The following is a 15,229-nucleotide window of genomic DNA, read 5'->3' on the forward strand; positions in this document are numbered from 1 at the left end:
AGGTCTAACATATGTGGAACGGCTGAGGATACTGGGATTGTATTCGTTGGAGTTTAGAAGATTAAGGGGAGACTTAATAGAGACGTACAAAATAATACATGGCTTGGAAAAGGTGGTTGCTAGGAAATTGTTTCAGTTAAACGAGGAGACTAGGACCCGTGGACACAGCCTTAGAATTAGAGGGGGTCATTTCAGAACAGACATGCGGAGGCATTTCTTCAGCCAGAGAGTGGTGGGCCTGTGGAATTCATTGCCACGGAGTGCAGTGGAAGCCGGGACGCTAAATGTCTTCAAGGCCGAGATTGATAGATTCTTGTTGTCTCGAGGAATTAAGGGCTACGGGGAGAACGCTGGTAAGTGGAGCTGAAATGCGCATCAGCCATGATTGAATGGCGGAGTGGACTTGATGGGCCGAATGGCCTTACTTCCACTCCTATGTCTTATGGTCTTATGGTCTAATAGAAGGTAGTTGTTTTAAATGGATGGATTGTGATATTAACTTCTCCTCTCTGAACCATTTATGTTAGGTAAGGGGTTTAAAATGGAGTAAATCAACTTTAGAAAACAAATAGGGTAGATGGAGAAGTATTTTTGTTGCTCCTTTCAAACTTTTAGTTCTAGTTCTGCTTTAATGAAGTGGTGAGCCTCAAACATTAAAACAGTTGTCTTATTCCAATATAGGCAGACAGAGAAGTGAATTAACCTGGACAAATTAAAAAAAACTAATAGTATTTGTTTGCAATAATGAGATAAGTACACAATGAAGCATTGACCTTTATTAAGCATGGACAAATGACAAATCATTTAGGTATATTCTGAACAATACCAACCTTGCATTATCCCTATTGCAGCTAACAAACAATCAGTACATAGCATGGTTAAAGCAACATTCTATCATCTACGTAGACAATATTAAAAATCTTTAGTGGCACGGTGGCTCAGTGGTTAGCACTGCTGTCTCACAGCACCAGGATCCCAGGTTCAATTCCATCTTCAGGTGACTGTCTGTGTGGTGTTTGCACATTTTCCCTGTGTCTGTGTGGGTTTCCTCCTGGTGCTCTGGTTTCCTCCCACAGTCCAAAGATGTGCAGGTCAGGTGAATTGGCCACGTTAAATTGCCCAGAGTGTCAGGTGCATTAGTCAGAGGGAAATGGGTCTCGGTGGGTTACTCTTCGGAGGGTCGGTGTGGACTTGTTGGGCCAAAGGGCCTGTTTCCACACTGTAGGGAATCTAATCATGACACCACATATGCCTTGGGTGGCATGGTGGCACAGTGGTTAGCACTGCTGCTTCACAGTGCCAGAGACCCAAGTCTGTGTGGAGTTTGCACATTCTCCCCGTGTCTGCGCGGGTGTGCTCCGGTTTCCTCCCACAGTCCAAAATGTGCAGGTTAGGTGAATTGGCCATGCTAAATTGCCTGTAGTGTTAGGTGAAGGAGTAAGTGTAGGGGAGTGGGTCTGGGTGGGTTGCTCTTCGGAGGGTTGGTGTGTACTTGTTGAGCCGAAGGGCCTGTTTCCACACTGTAGGTAATCTAATCTTTTTGTTACCATCGAACAAAATGATTGTAGAATAGACATAAAGAAACAATTGTAAGGAGATAGAATTTCATGGTAAAAACATGGAAATAAACATGCAAAAAAGGTTGCTCTCCCTCTGTTAACTTGCTGATCTCTTATATGTTACACAGCATAATGTTCAGGTCAACTCAAAGGGGTATGCTCGTTGATACCATCTGTTCAATGTGAACCCAACATAAAAGTGTTGGAGTAAGCCAGAACTGCACCAAGATGAACATTTTTTTTTACTGTTATGAGACAGAGACAGACAGTTGAATTAAATCAGCCTTTCTAACTTTGCACTTGCAAACACAGTAAAATTAAAACCTTTAAAAGACTCTCAAAACTGGCAGCCAATGGTTCCTAATCAGATTTTATTTTGAGTAATCAAATGCCAGCCTCTGAATAATCAATTCTTGACACTGGTTTGTAACATCAGAAGACAGAGCAATTTATTAACAACACACAGTAACTTTAGCACAGCAAATTTAAACAACAAAGTAATCTAACTGAAGTTTAAATTTAAACCCAATAACCTCAGCCTCATTCATACAAAAGGTGACAGACAAATAAACATAATTAAGGGATAAATAAAAGAAAATGACAAAATTGGCCAGATTATTTAAGTGATTTTTCACTATGTATTATTCGACAGGCACAGATGATTATTTTTGGTTACATTTCTGAAGACGTCAATCAGGGCCATGTTTTCTGTTCACTCAGAGGAAGTCAGTGATACTTGTAAATTAGTTTTTATTCTCTGAACTTCCAATAGCTGATTATGGGAGGTGAGGCCGGGAGCTGATACTGTAGCATCAATATCCAAACTCCCTCTCTTGGAAAATACAGTTCAAATACCCAGCTGAAACTTTAACCTCCTTCTTTCAGACTGATCTGCCCATGAGGTCCCAGATACCATTCAACATCTGGTATCAGTAACTGGAACCAATTCTCAGACTCAGTGCAGGGAGGACGTTTTCCCTGGTTGAGGAGTCTAGAACCAGGGAAACAGTCTCAGGATATGGTATAGATCATTTTGGACTGAGGTGAGGAAACATTTCTTCACGCAGAGAATAGTGAACCTACAGAATTCATTCCCACAGAAGGCTGTGGAAACCACATCCCTGAACATATACAAGAAATAGATTTTTTTTAGATTTTAAAGACATTAAGGGTTATAAAGAAAAGGGGGACATGATGGTGAGGTAAAGGAACAGCCATGATCACGTCGAATGGTAGAGCAGGTTTAAAGGGCCGAATGGCCTCCTCCTCTTCCGGTTTCTGTGTTTCAATGCGTTTCAGTAACTTGTGTTTTAAAAGTGTAGCAATTCCTTCCACAGTCCTTGGTTTTATTACAGGCTTTTTCCCCATTTCAGTCCACAATCAAAAAATAAGGTAAAAGTAAAAAGATACAGTCCTTGCACTAATGAGCATTTAATAACTACTCATGTAATTTACAGAGACATGGCTCAGCAGGACTTCAATAAATCCTGCTTCCCTCAGGTTCTAGTTCCATGTGATCAGATATCACTGATAATGGACTTTAGCTATTAACATAACACCTATTAACTGTTTATGCCACAACTCATTAAGCCCAAGAAAGTCCACAGTTCAGTTTTTGTCTGGTGCTCCATCAATGGGCACGGGCATTTAATCCAGCACCCTTTGGTTTTCAATGACAAGTTCAAATACAAGAACAGCAATGTGTTGTTGCAGTTATACAGGGCCTTGGTGAGGCCACACTTAGAATATGGTGTGTAGTTTTGGTCTCCTTTTCTGAGGAAGGATGCTCTTGCCCTCGAGGGAGTGCAGCGAAGGTTTGCCAGGCTGATTCCAGGGATGGCGGGACTGACATACGAGGAGAGATTGATTAGGTTAGGATTGTTTTTACCTGGAGTTCAGGTGAATGAGGGGGGAGTCAGATAGAGACTTATAAAATTCCAACAGGATTACACAGGGTAGACGCAGGGAAGATGGTCCTGATGGTGGGTGTGTCCAGAACCAGGGACCAAGTCTAAGGATTTGGGCTGGACCATTTAGGATGGAGATGAGGAGACATTTCTTCACCCAAAGAGTAGTCAGCCTGTGAAATTCATTACCACAGCAGATGGTGTACATCTCTATGACTCTAAGTAGTTGATGCCAAAACATTGAATGCATTCAAGATGTGGATAGCTATAGCACTTGGGGCAAATGGGATCAAAGGTTATGGGAAGCAAACAGAATTAGGCTATTGAGTTGGATGATCAGCCATGATCGTGATGAATGGCAGAGCAGGTTTGAAGGGCTGAATGGCTTCCTCCTGCTGCTATCTTCTATATTTCTATGCAAGTCCATTCCAGAAAACAGGCATTGGGAAAGAGTGCTTCAAGTGCACTTAAATTCTAAGCAGCCAGCTTTGAAAATAAAATAATGTCATTTTATAAAGACCGAAGGCATTTATATGACACCTGGTACGATCTCAGATCCCAAAACACTTTATAGCCATTGAAGTACTTTTAAAATGTACTCAATATTTGAACATAGTTAAATGTGTTTGAAGCAGTGTTTGGTTCTATGGCTCCTATGTGCAAAAAGAGACCTCTGCAAATTCTTTAATGGAGCAGACTGTTTTCTCAAAGTGCCACAAACGATTTGCTGCAAACATTTGCTAAGATTGTCAGTTTTCTTAAAAATCACACCAATGATTTATACTCACCATTTGTCAATTTACAGTGTGCAACTTCCCAGTCATTGCTACTCGATGAATTAAAGAGGGATCGTTGAAGGATGCGCTTACATTTCTCTTGGCTGCAGAATTACTTTTGGTGACAGACTGGCATTATAATTGCACTGATATACGTCAATGAGATGAACAGCAGCAGGGAATTTTCAACAGATTGACAGGAGGTTTCCAGACACTTACATCATAAATATGTCTCCAAGGAGATAAATTATAGATGAATAGAACTTCCAATTGGATATAATTTGAACTTTTTGGGAGACCAAAGAAGGTAGGGGAATTACTTATGATAAAAATGAAGCAATAATGGTATTGTTACAGAATTTGCACTATCATAAAAAAAGCCATTTCCACAATCCTCCTAGGGATTGAACATTGAACGTTTTCTAATATTATGACCCAAACAAACTCACAACACAGCAGAGAGAATATACTTCATTGCCCTTGTGAATCTTATATGTTAATTGAGTGGAGATTTTGGAACATTATGTTCAAGCCAGTAAATATACAATTAAACATAATTTGGATCTCCGCTGTGTAAGACAATTCTGTCAATAAAAAGACTGAAGGAATCTCTGCAAGTGGAACCACTCAGAATTATTCCAGTCATACTATTTTCTATGTCTTTAGGAGATACAATGAATGCATCACTAAAGAAAGAACTAATAGTGGAGGGACACATTAGAAATATAAGCACAAGGGTTTTGTTACTACAATTGTATGTTCCTGCTGAAGGTCTTTTCATGCTTTATATAAGAAGTCAAATCAAAAGACACTCTGATCAACAGGAGACACAGTTCTCAATTACAATTAAAGGACTTTTCACAGTTTTAAATTTCAAAAATATACTTTATTCACAAAAAAACCTCTTTGCACATATATATTGACACAAAAGCAGTTTGGTTCTGCACAGCTGTACATCAAGCAAACATACAAGTGTTGAAATTTGACTATTCAAATAAAACACAGACCTCTCTCACACCAAACTAATATTTACATATATTTGAGGCACAGGAGGGTCTGATAACTGAGCACACTCCCATTTACCCTCAGCAGAAAGACCTCAGACAGTGGTCTTTCCCCACTGTTGCTTGGTGGCAGCTGCCCCAAGCTCACAGAATGCAACATACAGCGATGTAGCCAGTGTTACAATTAGGCAAACAACAGCCTTCAAACTCTTTAGATACATGAGTCTCTGTAATTAATTGTTCACTCACTGTTACTGAGGTATGATCTATCATGGCCAGCCAAGTTTCCAACTCTAAGCACAGTGTTGTCATCACAAATTTAAACAAAATCTGGACATCAACAATAACCTCTTCACATAGACTCTGTCCCTTTCCTATTGGTTGTGAGGACACTGAAAACACCAGCAATTATTGTCTATCACAAGCTGATCCATCATAATCACTTGACTAATTGAATTCAGTTAATTCAACTGTTTAATAAGAGCCACATTTGTTAACCCCTTCCTTTTCTCATATTTAAATTTCTTTCCATCCTGTCTTGATAAGCTTTGTTTCTTCCAGCAACCTGTTTTGCTAAAAGTTGAATAAAAAGTTTTTTTTATTTCAAATTGACAAATTGCTAATTTTATTCAAGGTAATATAACAATAACAGCCAATTTGACATGTTTGCAGTAATGTTCCCTTAACAATCTCAGGCAGGTGACAGCTGGTAGAAGATATGGGAAAGTTTGATAAGCAAACTGTGAATTATTCAATTACTACTTAAACAAAAACCGAATACTGTTGTGAAAAATTAAAAGACAGTTTAATGATGAGGCTGTAGGAATACATTTAGTGAACACGTCAAAGGCAATCAAAATGAAACATTTAAATAAAACTGGTTGAGTATTACTATATCCAGAAGTTTGAAAATGCTGAGGCAAGCTTCCATATAACAAATTGTGTACTGCATATCATTAAAATCCCCGTAGTTTCTTGATGACATGGTGGCAAGTCTGAATTTCAATGTTTTAGTAAGTATAAGCCTTGCTGTACACTGTTCCTTTGTTGTACCCAAGAATCTGACTTGTCGAACTGTACCTCTGAATAATAGCTACTGCAGGTTGTATACTTTCCGCTTCCATCAGGTCAACATCAACCCCAATGTGTGAAGGTCACCAATTTTAAGTCTCATTGGAATTGATTCAAGGAATCACAGACTTATTACGGACAGAAGGAGGCCATTTGGCCTATCTTGCATCGAATAGCTCTATTATCTCGTGCCAAACTCATGCATTTTTCCCATATCCATGCACACCATTTCTACTCAAAAAAAGATTCAATGCTCTCTTGAATACCTCATTTAAACATGCCTCCTTCACAACATTTTCAGTCAGTGCACTCCATATTGCAACTGCTCGCTGTGCGAAAATGCTTTTCCTCACATCACCCTTGCTTTGTTTGCACACGAGTTTAAATCTACGCTCTCTCAGTCTTGTTTCTTTAACTATTGACACTAAATTAGCTGCCTTGTATTTGCTGGAATTAGTCTTACAAGCTATTTTTGAACAAGTCCATACTGATGGCAAATTTGTAATCCAGGGAAGACTGAAATATTACAAACAATGCTTTCGCAATTTCTACCCTCACTTCCTTCAAAATCCTTGGATCCATCTCATCAAGTCACGGACCGACAAGGGACACATTCAACCTGCTGGAGTTAGAAAGACATAGAGTGGAGATTTATGGCAGAATTACTTGAAGCCTTGAGCAGACATGAGTGGAAAATGAAGGCATCCATTCATAACCATATTGCAGGTAAGAGAGCACACCATTGTTTCCCTGGAGATGGTGCTGGTAACTGCCATGCAGAAGCTAGCCCTGGAGATAACATTGTGTGTGCCTAGTCTAAGCAGAACACTGCAGACCATTGGCTGACACTGCATGTCACAGTAGACCAGAGCGATGTTGTCAGGGCCCCTGGATATCCCGTCAGGTATATCTCAGACACTGGGAAGCAAGGCAATGTAATCTTGCACCAAGAGGACAGGGAGGTGCTGTCTGAAACATTTAACAAGGACCAATCCCGCCCGCTAGATGTTAATAATAATAACAATACATCTTTCTTAATGTTTGTTCATGATATTTCAGCTTACCGTATAACTGCCCTAATTTTAATTTACTATCAGTAAAATCTGTTTAAAGTGCATTAATTACTCATGCTTCTTACCCCTTTGTTTGTTGTTTTCTTTCTGATTGGCTGATTAGACATTTTGAGAACACAACTGCAGTTCAAGATTGAGAATCCCCCTGAAATAGTCTGACAGCACATCAACAGTGTTAACATTTTTGTTAATCACTAGAGATCACTAGATCTCTCAGCACCACTTGCTTCAAGGTCTGTAATGATGGCTTTATTGTTGACTACATATTACATTTTATCAAATCTTTCAGACCACTGTTAAAGACCTTGCCTACATAAAATTATTTTTTTGAAATGCAATGCTTGTTATAGAAGTGACACATCACCCAATTTAAGCACAGCAAATTCCACATACAACAATCAAGGAGAACAAATGGTTAATCTAATTTTGGCTAAGAGCAGAGTGTATCCCAGAACACCAGCAGAACACTCATGAGATCTTCCAAATAATCCCACGGGAATTCTAGTTATTCACTTGAACCATTCATGAATTTCTCATCTCAAGGATATCAATTTTACTGTGTCACTCCAGATTATGCGCTTTAATCCAGGCCTGAATAATCAATCCACAGGCTTTTCATTTCAAAATGCAAGAGTTACCAACTGAGCCATTATAATAAGCTGTTTTGAGTTATCTAACAAATCCCTAGCTATCTCTAGTAATCTAGAAAATTCAAACTTTTTAAGTGCCTTTTAAAAAAAATCTCCAAAAGGACCTACATCTGCTACAAAATGCAGACAGTAATTACATGAGTTGAAATGATGAGGATCTTCCTGATACCAGTCAAGGCACTGTAACAGCTACAGTAATACAAGTAACCTGAGACATTCATTTGTAATTAGAGGACTCATATGCATAAACTCCCTACAGTGGGGAAGCAGGCCATTCAGTCCATCAAGTCCACACCTGAAGAGCATCCCACCTAGACCTAACCCCTTACCCTACATTTCCCATGGCTAATCCATCTATCCTGCACATCCTTGAACATTATGGGCAATTTAGTATTGCCAATTCACATAACCTGCACATCCATGGACTGTGGGAGGAAACCAGAGCACACCTATGTCGGTGTATGGAGAATGTGCAAACTCCATGCAGACAGTCACCCAAGGCTGTAATCGAACCGTGGTCACTGGCACTGAAAAGCAGCAATGCTAATCACTGAGCGACCATGCTACTCTTAAACAATATGGAAATGTAAGGTCTACGTGTTGCTTTATTGAGACTGGCTAGATATATATTTTCACTATATTAGTGTTATATCATAATGGAAGTGTTGATTTTAAATTAAATACAACATTGAAGAATATTTATTTCAATTTTACCCTGAGAATACGTGGTCTACTTTATCACTATTGCAGGGACATAACATGATAATCATGGACAGAACATTGAAACTGGGAATGGATCTGAATGGGTTGCAAGAGGCAAGATGCTATTAGTGCTATGCTGAATGATGATAAATGAATAGAAATGAATGGAGTATCAAATATTGTCCAGAAAACCTAGTCAAGCAAATGTGGAAAATTTCCAACCATTTTGAATTAACAGGGTGATGTGCTATAGAGCGCTGACACTTGATTTGTGCCAACAATTGCCTATGTGTTAAATTCCAACAGAAAGGGCAAGGCAGAAGGAGAAAGAAAATAACTGCATGCCAGTCTGGGTCATTTTTATAGTACCTGGAATAAATTATCACTGTCAGAGTGGGTTAGTCTCAAGAAGACGTATAAAATAATTAAGTTGCAAAATCACAAGGCAACATTTCTCAACCCTGAAGCGTTACTCAAAAGATAGATGCTGTACCTTTGAATTTCAAAAGGAAATCTTGGATTTTGCCAGTTAATATAATTTCACTAGATAATGCTTGTATATGCACAATAAACATAAGCAAAATTCCAGCTCCTAATAAAAATAATAATTTGAATAGTGATTGTGCAGTGACAACAAAATGAGGCGTTACAATTCATGCAACCTTCAGCTGGCTGGACAAAAGTGTTTGCAAATTCTAACTTCTTTTTTATAAAGAAGGTGACCATAACTTTCGTTGCCCTTTTAAATATTCCAAGCTCAGACCCAAGTAGAACAAAGACAAACAGAATAAGTTTCTTCCAATCTGGATAATTCAAAGGCTACACTATAGGATTGCGCACTTAACCATTGAAACAGTTAATTGGTTGATAAAAAAAACTTGTGATCCAATGAGCTGTGAGCAAGTTAACCTTGTAATTATAACTTCCTTGTCCCCTAATCTTTATGACATTCAATGATTGACTTAGGATATGTTGAGTTTCCACAACTCAACAACCATAACAACCATAATTCTATTACTCTCAAACCACCTAAAAGATGTACCTTATTAATCAGAGTCATATAGTTTTGAAACTGATCCCTCGATCAAACAAGTCCATGCAGAAAATAATCCCAAACTAAACTAGACCCACCTGTCTGCTCCTGGCCCATAGCTCTTCAAACCTTTCCTATTCACGTACTTATCTAAATGTCTTTTAAATGTTGTAATTGTATCCACATCCATCGCTTCTTCTGAAAGTTCATTCCACATGTGAATCACCCTCTGTAAAAAAATTTGCTCTTCGTCATTTTTTAAATCTCTCTCCTCTCTTCTTAGAAAATGTTCCCCCAGTCTTAAAATCCCTCATCCTGGCGAAAATACAACTGCCATTAACTCCATCTACACCCATTTACACGTAAACTTCGATAAGATCACCTCTCAACCTTCTAAGCTCCAGTGAAAAACAGGTCCAAGCCTATCCAGACTTTCTTTATAACTCAAACCTTCCATACTTGGCAACATCCCAATAAATCTCTTTTGAACCCTCTCCAGCTGAATAATATCCTTCTTATAACTGGGTGACCAGAAGAGGAACAGAAGAGGCCTCACCAATGTGCTTTACAACCTCAACAGGACTTCCCAACTCCTATACTCAAAGGACTAAGCCATGGCAGGCAAGTGTATCAGACACCTTTTTAACCATCCTGTCGATATGTGACACAAACTTCAAAGAATTGTGTATCTGCACCCTTAGGTCCCTCTGTTCTACAACACTACCCAAGGCCCTACATTTCATTTTATAAGCCTTACACTTGTTTGATTGACCAAAATACAATATCTCACATTTATCTAGATTGAAATCCATCTACTATTTTTCAGCCCATTGACCCCTTTGATCAAGATCTCTTTGTAATCTGAGAAAAACTTCTTCACTGTTTACTCTGTCACCAATTTTGGTGTCATCTGCAAATGTATTTGTCATGCCTTCTATATTCTCATTCATCATTGAAATAAATGACAAACAAAACAGGACCCAGACCAATCCTTGTGGAAGATCACTGGTCGCAGACCTCAGTCCGAAAAGCAACCCTCCACCACCACTCTCCTGTTGTTAGGCCAATTTTGTATCCAACTGGCAAGGTCACCCTGAATCCCATGTGACACTCCTTTACTAATTAGTCTCCAATGCAGAATCTTATTGAAGGCTTTAGTAAAGTCTAAGTAAACAGCATCTATTATTCTTTTTTGTAACTTCCTCAAAAAACTTGATCAAGTTTTGTGAGGCACGATTTTCCTGACATAAAATCATGCTGACTATCCCAAGTCAACTTTTGCCTCTCTACATATTCATAAATCCTATCTTTTACAATCATTTTCAACAACCTACTCACAACTGAGGTCAGGCTCACAGATCTATAGTTCCTCGGTTTCTCCTTACAAACTTTCAAAATCAAAGATACAACATTAGCTGTCCTCCAGTCATCAGACACCTCACCCAGAGTTACAGATAGAGAATCCAACAACACGGACACAGGCTGTTTGGCCCAAACTGGCCCATGTTAACCAAAATGTCCATTCACGCTAACCCCATTTCCCTGCACTTGGCCCATATCCTTCTAAAGCTTTCCTATCCATGTATTTGTCCAATTGTCTCTTAAATCTGTCAACCACTTCTGCTGGCAGCTCATTCCATATGCGTACGACCCTCTATGTAAAAGAGTTGCCCCTCAGATTCCCTTTTACTCTTTCTCCTCTCATCTTAAAGTGATGCCCTCTAGCCCTCAATACCATAACCCTGGGAAAAAGAATGAGTGCATTCACCGTGTCCATACCCTTCATGATCTTATACATTTCTATAAGATCCCCCGTCAGTCTCCTAAGCGCTAAATAAAAGAGTCCTAGCTTGTCCAACCTCTCCTGATAATTCAGAGACTTGAGTAATAACAACATCTTTATAAATTTCTTCTGCACTCTTTCCAGTTTAATAACATCCTTCCTATAGCAAGGTGACCAAAACTGAACACAATACTCCAAGTGCGGCCTCACTGACGTCCTGTATAACTGCCACATAACTTCCCAACTTCTATACTCAGTGCCCTGACTGATGATGAACAGTGTGCCAAAAGCCTTCTTCACTGCCCTGTCTACCAGATTCCAAGGTCCCTCTGTTCCACTACACTCACTAAGGCCCGATGAAACTCCTACCTTGATTTGACTTTCCAAAATGCAGTAGATGATGAAAATATTTCTGCAAGGGGTCTGGTAATTTCCTCTGTTACTTCCCACAACTTTCTGGAATACATTATATCAGGTCCTGGAGGTCTATCCACCTTTATATTCTCTAAGACCACCTGAAGTTCCTCTTTTGTAATGTGAGCTGTTTTTTAAAACATCAAAATCTACTTCTCTGTGTTCTCTAGACTCTTCTCCACAGGAAAGACAGACACAAGATATTCAGTTAGTATCGATCCCATCTCCTGGGTTTCAACACAAAGATGACCTCCTTCATTTTTAAGGGATCCCACTCATCCTCTAGTTACCCTATTGCTCTTAATATATCCTTAACATTATCCTTAACATTATCTGCCATTGCCATCTCATATCCTTTCTTTTCCTTCCTGATTTCTTTCTTAAGAACACCCCTACACTCTTTCTATAGATTGAGAGATTGTGACAATGCTGCTCCTTTAACAAGGTTATGTTGTTCTTGATTTTTCTCATAAGAGGTTGTAAAAGGCAGAGTGCCAACATGGCTAGCAAAGACTGTCTAAGTTAACGATCCAGAGACGCCTTTAGATTTTTATTAAAACAGTTGCACAATGAAAGGGGAGCGGCCAGTTCTCCCAGTTCAGGGATTTTTCTATTTTGGTTTAGTTTTAGTGGTTAGAAATTGCTAGGGACAGAAAAACAGCTACAGTGAAAAGAGGTTTCATGCTTGAGAAAATGATCACTGGTTGATCCTTTCTCTCTCTAACCTGTCTCCTGTAAGACCCTGGATTTGAATTTACCTTTTTTGCCAAGGTATGTGTTTATGAGGGTGTTGCAGGAAATTGGAACAGCGTCATTAAGTTGCGATAGAGTTGTTTGGGTTTTCAGATAGATTAAGTTATTCTATATTCTGTTCACTTATGTTTGTGTTTCCTTCGGTAGTTGTAAATAAATGATCTTTTTTTAAACCTGAGTGGTTTGACCAGCTGCATCCCTCCTGGAATATCCACCTTACATCTGCCTGAAACAACTGAAAAAGTTAGCGTCTGGGCTACTTTCTTAAAATGTTTTGAAGGGATCTAGCCTGATCCATATCAAGATTCAATTGAACCTATTTGTCTATGTCTAAAATAAGATTCTCTTTTATTCTTCACTAGAACTTCAGTATCTTTATTCATTCATCGTTCCTTAATCTTACCAGCCTTACCGTTCACTACAACTGGAATATAATGCCTCTGATGTCTCGTCATCACACTCTTGAAAGCCTCCCACTTGTCAGACATTCTTTTATCTGTGAACTATTCCAATCTACTTCAATCGAATTTTGAAATCTTGATCTTACAGAGACCGATGATGCCCCAGTGCAGTAGCTCTCAATGTTGAATGGAATATTTGATGATTTTTGTAGTTGTTTCATGACTGATGAAACTGACCATACCATGTGTGATGCTTGCTGCAATCAGTTACAAATCAATTTTATAAAAGGAGCCTGAAATGCTAAGTCTTCAAGTTGAACATGCAAATTCCTTCCCAGCAACACATTATCCTGCCTTGGAACTTTAGCGTCACTTATTCACTGTTGCCAATTCTCTTCCTAATATCACTCTGGCTCTCCCATCCCCCACACCACCCCCCGCCCCCCCTCCCGCCCCCCACAAAGGACTGTCATAGTTCAAAAAGGCCACTCCAGGGCACTTTCTCCAGGGCAGCTAGGGAGGGCAATAAATACCAGCCAAGCCATCTGATATGATTATGGTTTTCTATACTTTAGCCGACGTAACATATACCACAGAGATCTGGTTCTGTCAAGTCAGATATCTGGAAATTTATGAGAAACTAACTGTATGCTGACACGAAATGTCAAACTTATATAAAGTCTGGGACTTCGAGTCATAGGGTTAGTTAGCTTAGAAGGCTTGACGGCAAGCTTGCAGTTCAAACTAACCGACAGTCTGGATTCAATTCCCACACTAACTGAGGTTGCCACAAAGGTATCTCCTTCTTAACATTCCCCTTAGCTGAGGTGTGGTGACTCTCAGGTTAAACCTTCTCTGGTGACGTCTGTTTCTAGTGAAAGAGCTGGTCAATGGTAACTTTACCTTTTATTCTTACTTAGATTACTATTATATAAAACTTAAATAGTTGAGTAACTGACTGCCTGCAGTTTGAATGAACAGAGATTAAGCTGGAGGCCATTTACATTAGAGCATCACATATTGTGATGTTATAAAACCAAAAGATACAGGAACACAGTTAGGCCAGTCAGTGATCAAGTCTGTTCTGCCATTAGATCATAGTTAACATGTTTCTCAATCCCATTCTCTTACCTTATCCCCATAACCTTTGATCCCCTTGCTAATCAAGAACCTATCTATCTCTGGCTTAAAAACACTCTGACTAGACCTCAACAATGAGTTCCACAGATTCACTACCTCCTGGCTGAAGAAATTATTTCTCAAATCAAGTCTAAAGGTTTGTCCCTTCATTCTGAGTCTTTGTCCTGAGCTCCTGGTCTGTCCCACTAATGGTAACATCTTCAGCATGTCCACTCCATCCAGGCCTCCCAGTGTTCTGTCAGTTTCAATGAGATCCCCTCATATCCTTCTGAACTCCATCACGTATGGACTCACCTCTCAATGACTCATCATATGACAAGCCCTTCATCCTTGGGATCATTCTTGTAAACCTCCTCTGGGTCCTCAAAGCCAGCACATCTTTCCTTAGATAAAGAGCCCAAAACTGATCACAATATTCCAAACACAGTCTCACCAGATCCTTATCCACCCTCAAGTGTACATCGCTGCTCTTGTATTCTAGCCCTCTTGAAATGAATGTCAACATTACATTGGCCTTCCTAAATGCCAAATGAACTTGCATGTTAATCTTAAGAGAATCCTGAACTGGGAGTCATAAATCCCTTTGAACTTTCCCCATTTAGAAAACATTCTATGCCTCTTTTCATCCTACCAAAATGTATATGCACCCACTTTCCCTTACTGTGTTCCATTTACCATGACTTTGCCCACTCTCCTGGTCTGTCCAAGTCTTTCTGTGGCCTCTCTGATTCCTCAACACTGCCTGGGTATCTGCCTATCTTTGTGTCAAATGCAAACTTAGCAATAATGTCTTCAGTATCTTTATCTATTTAGTTATCATGATGGTATGATACCTTTCTGAGATCAGTGCGATAATGTGACACCAATGACGTGCACTCCCATTGACTAAAAATAACAAAAATAATAACAAATAATAAAAATTAGGTTGATACCAATCTGAGGAACCTGCCCTGAACCTGCACC

General features: G+C 39.4%; 1 long non-coding RNA gene across 1 annotated transcript in view; it reads right to left on the reverse strand.

The window, feature by feature from the left end:
* Positions 1 to 5,580, reverse strand: part of LOC122563438 — an 80,793-nt gene extending 75,213 nt beyond the window's left edge. The window contains exon 1 of the long non-coding RNA XR_006315605.1: positions 5,496 to 5,580. This is a non-coding gene — a long non-coding RNA (uncharacterized LOC122563438). The remainder of the gene's footprint in view (positions 1 to 5,495) is intronic.
* Positions 5,581 to 15,229: the final 9,649 nt, after the last annotated feature.

This window comes from Chiloscyllium plagiosum, chromosome 27, assembly GCF_004010195.1.
Source record: "Chiloscyllium plagiosum isolate BGI_BamShark_2017 chromosome 27, ASM401019v2, whole genome shotgun sequence".
Classification (NCBI taxonomy): Eukaryota; Metazoa; Chordata; class Chondrichthyes; order Orectolobiformes; family Hemiscylliidae; genus Chiloscyllium; species Chiloscyllium plagiosum.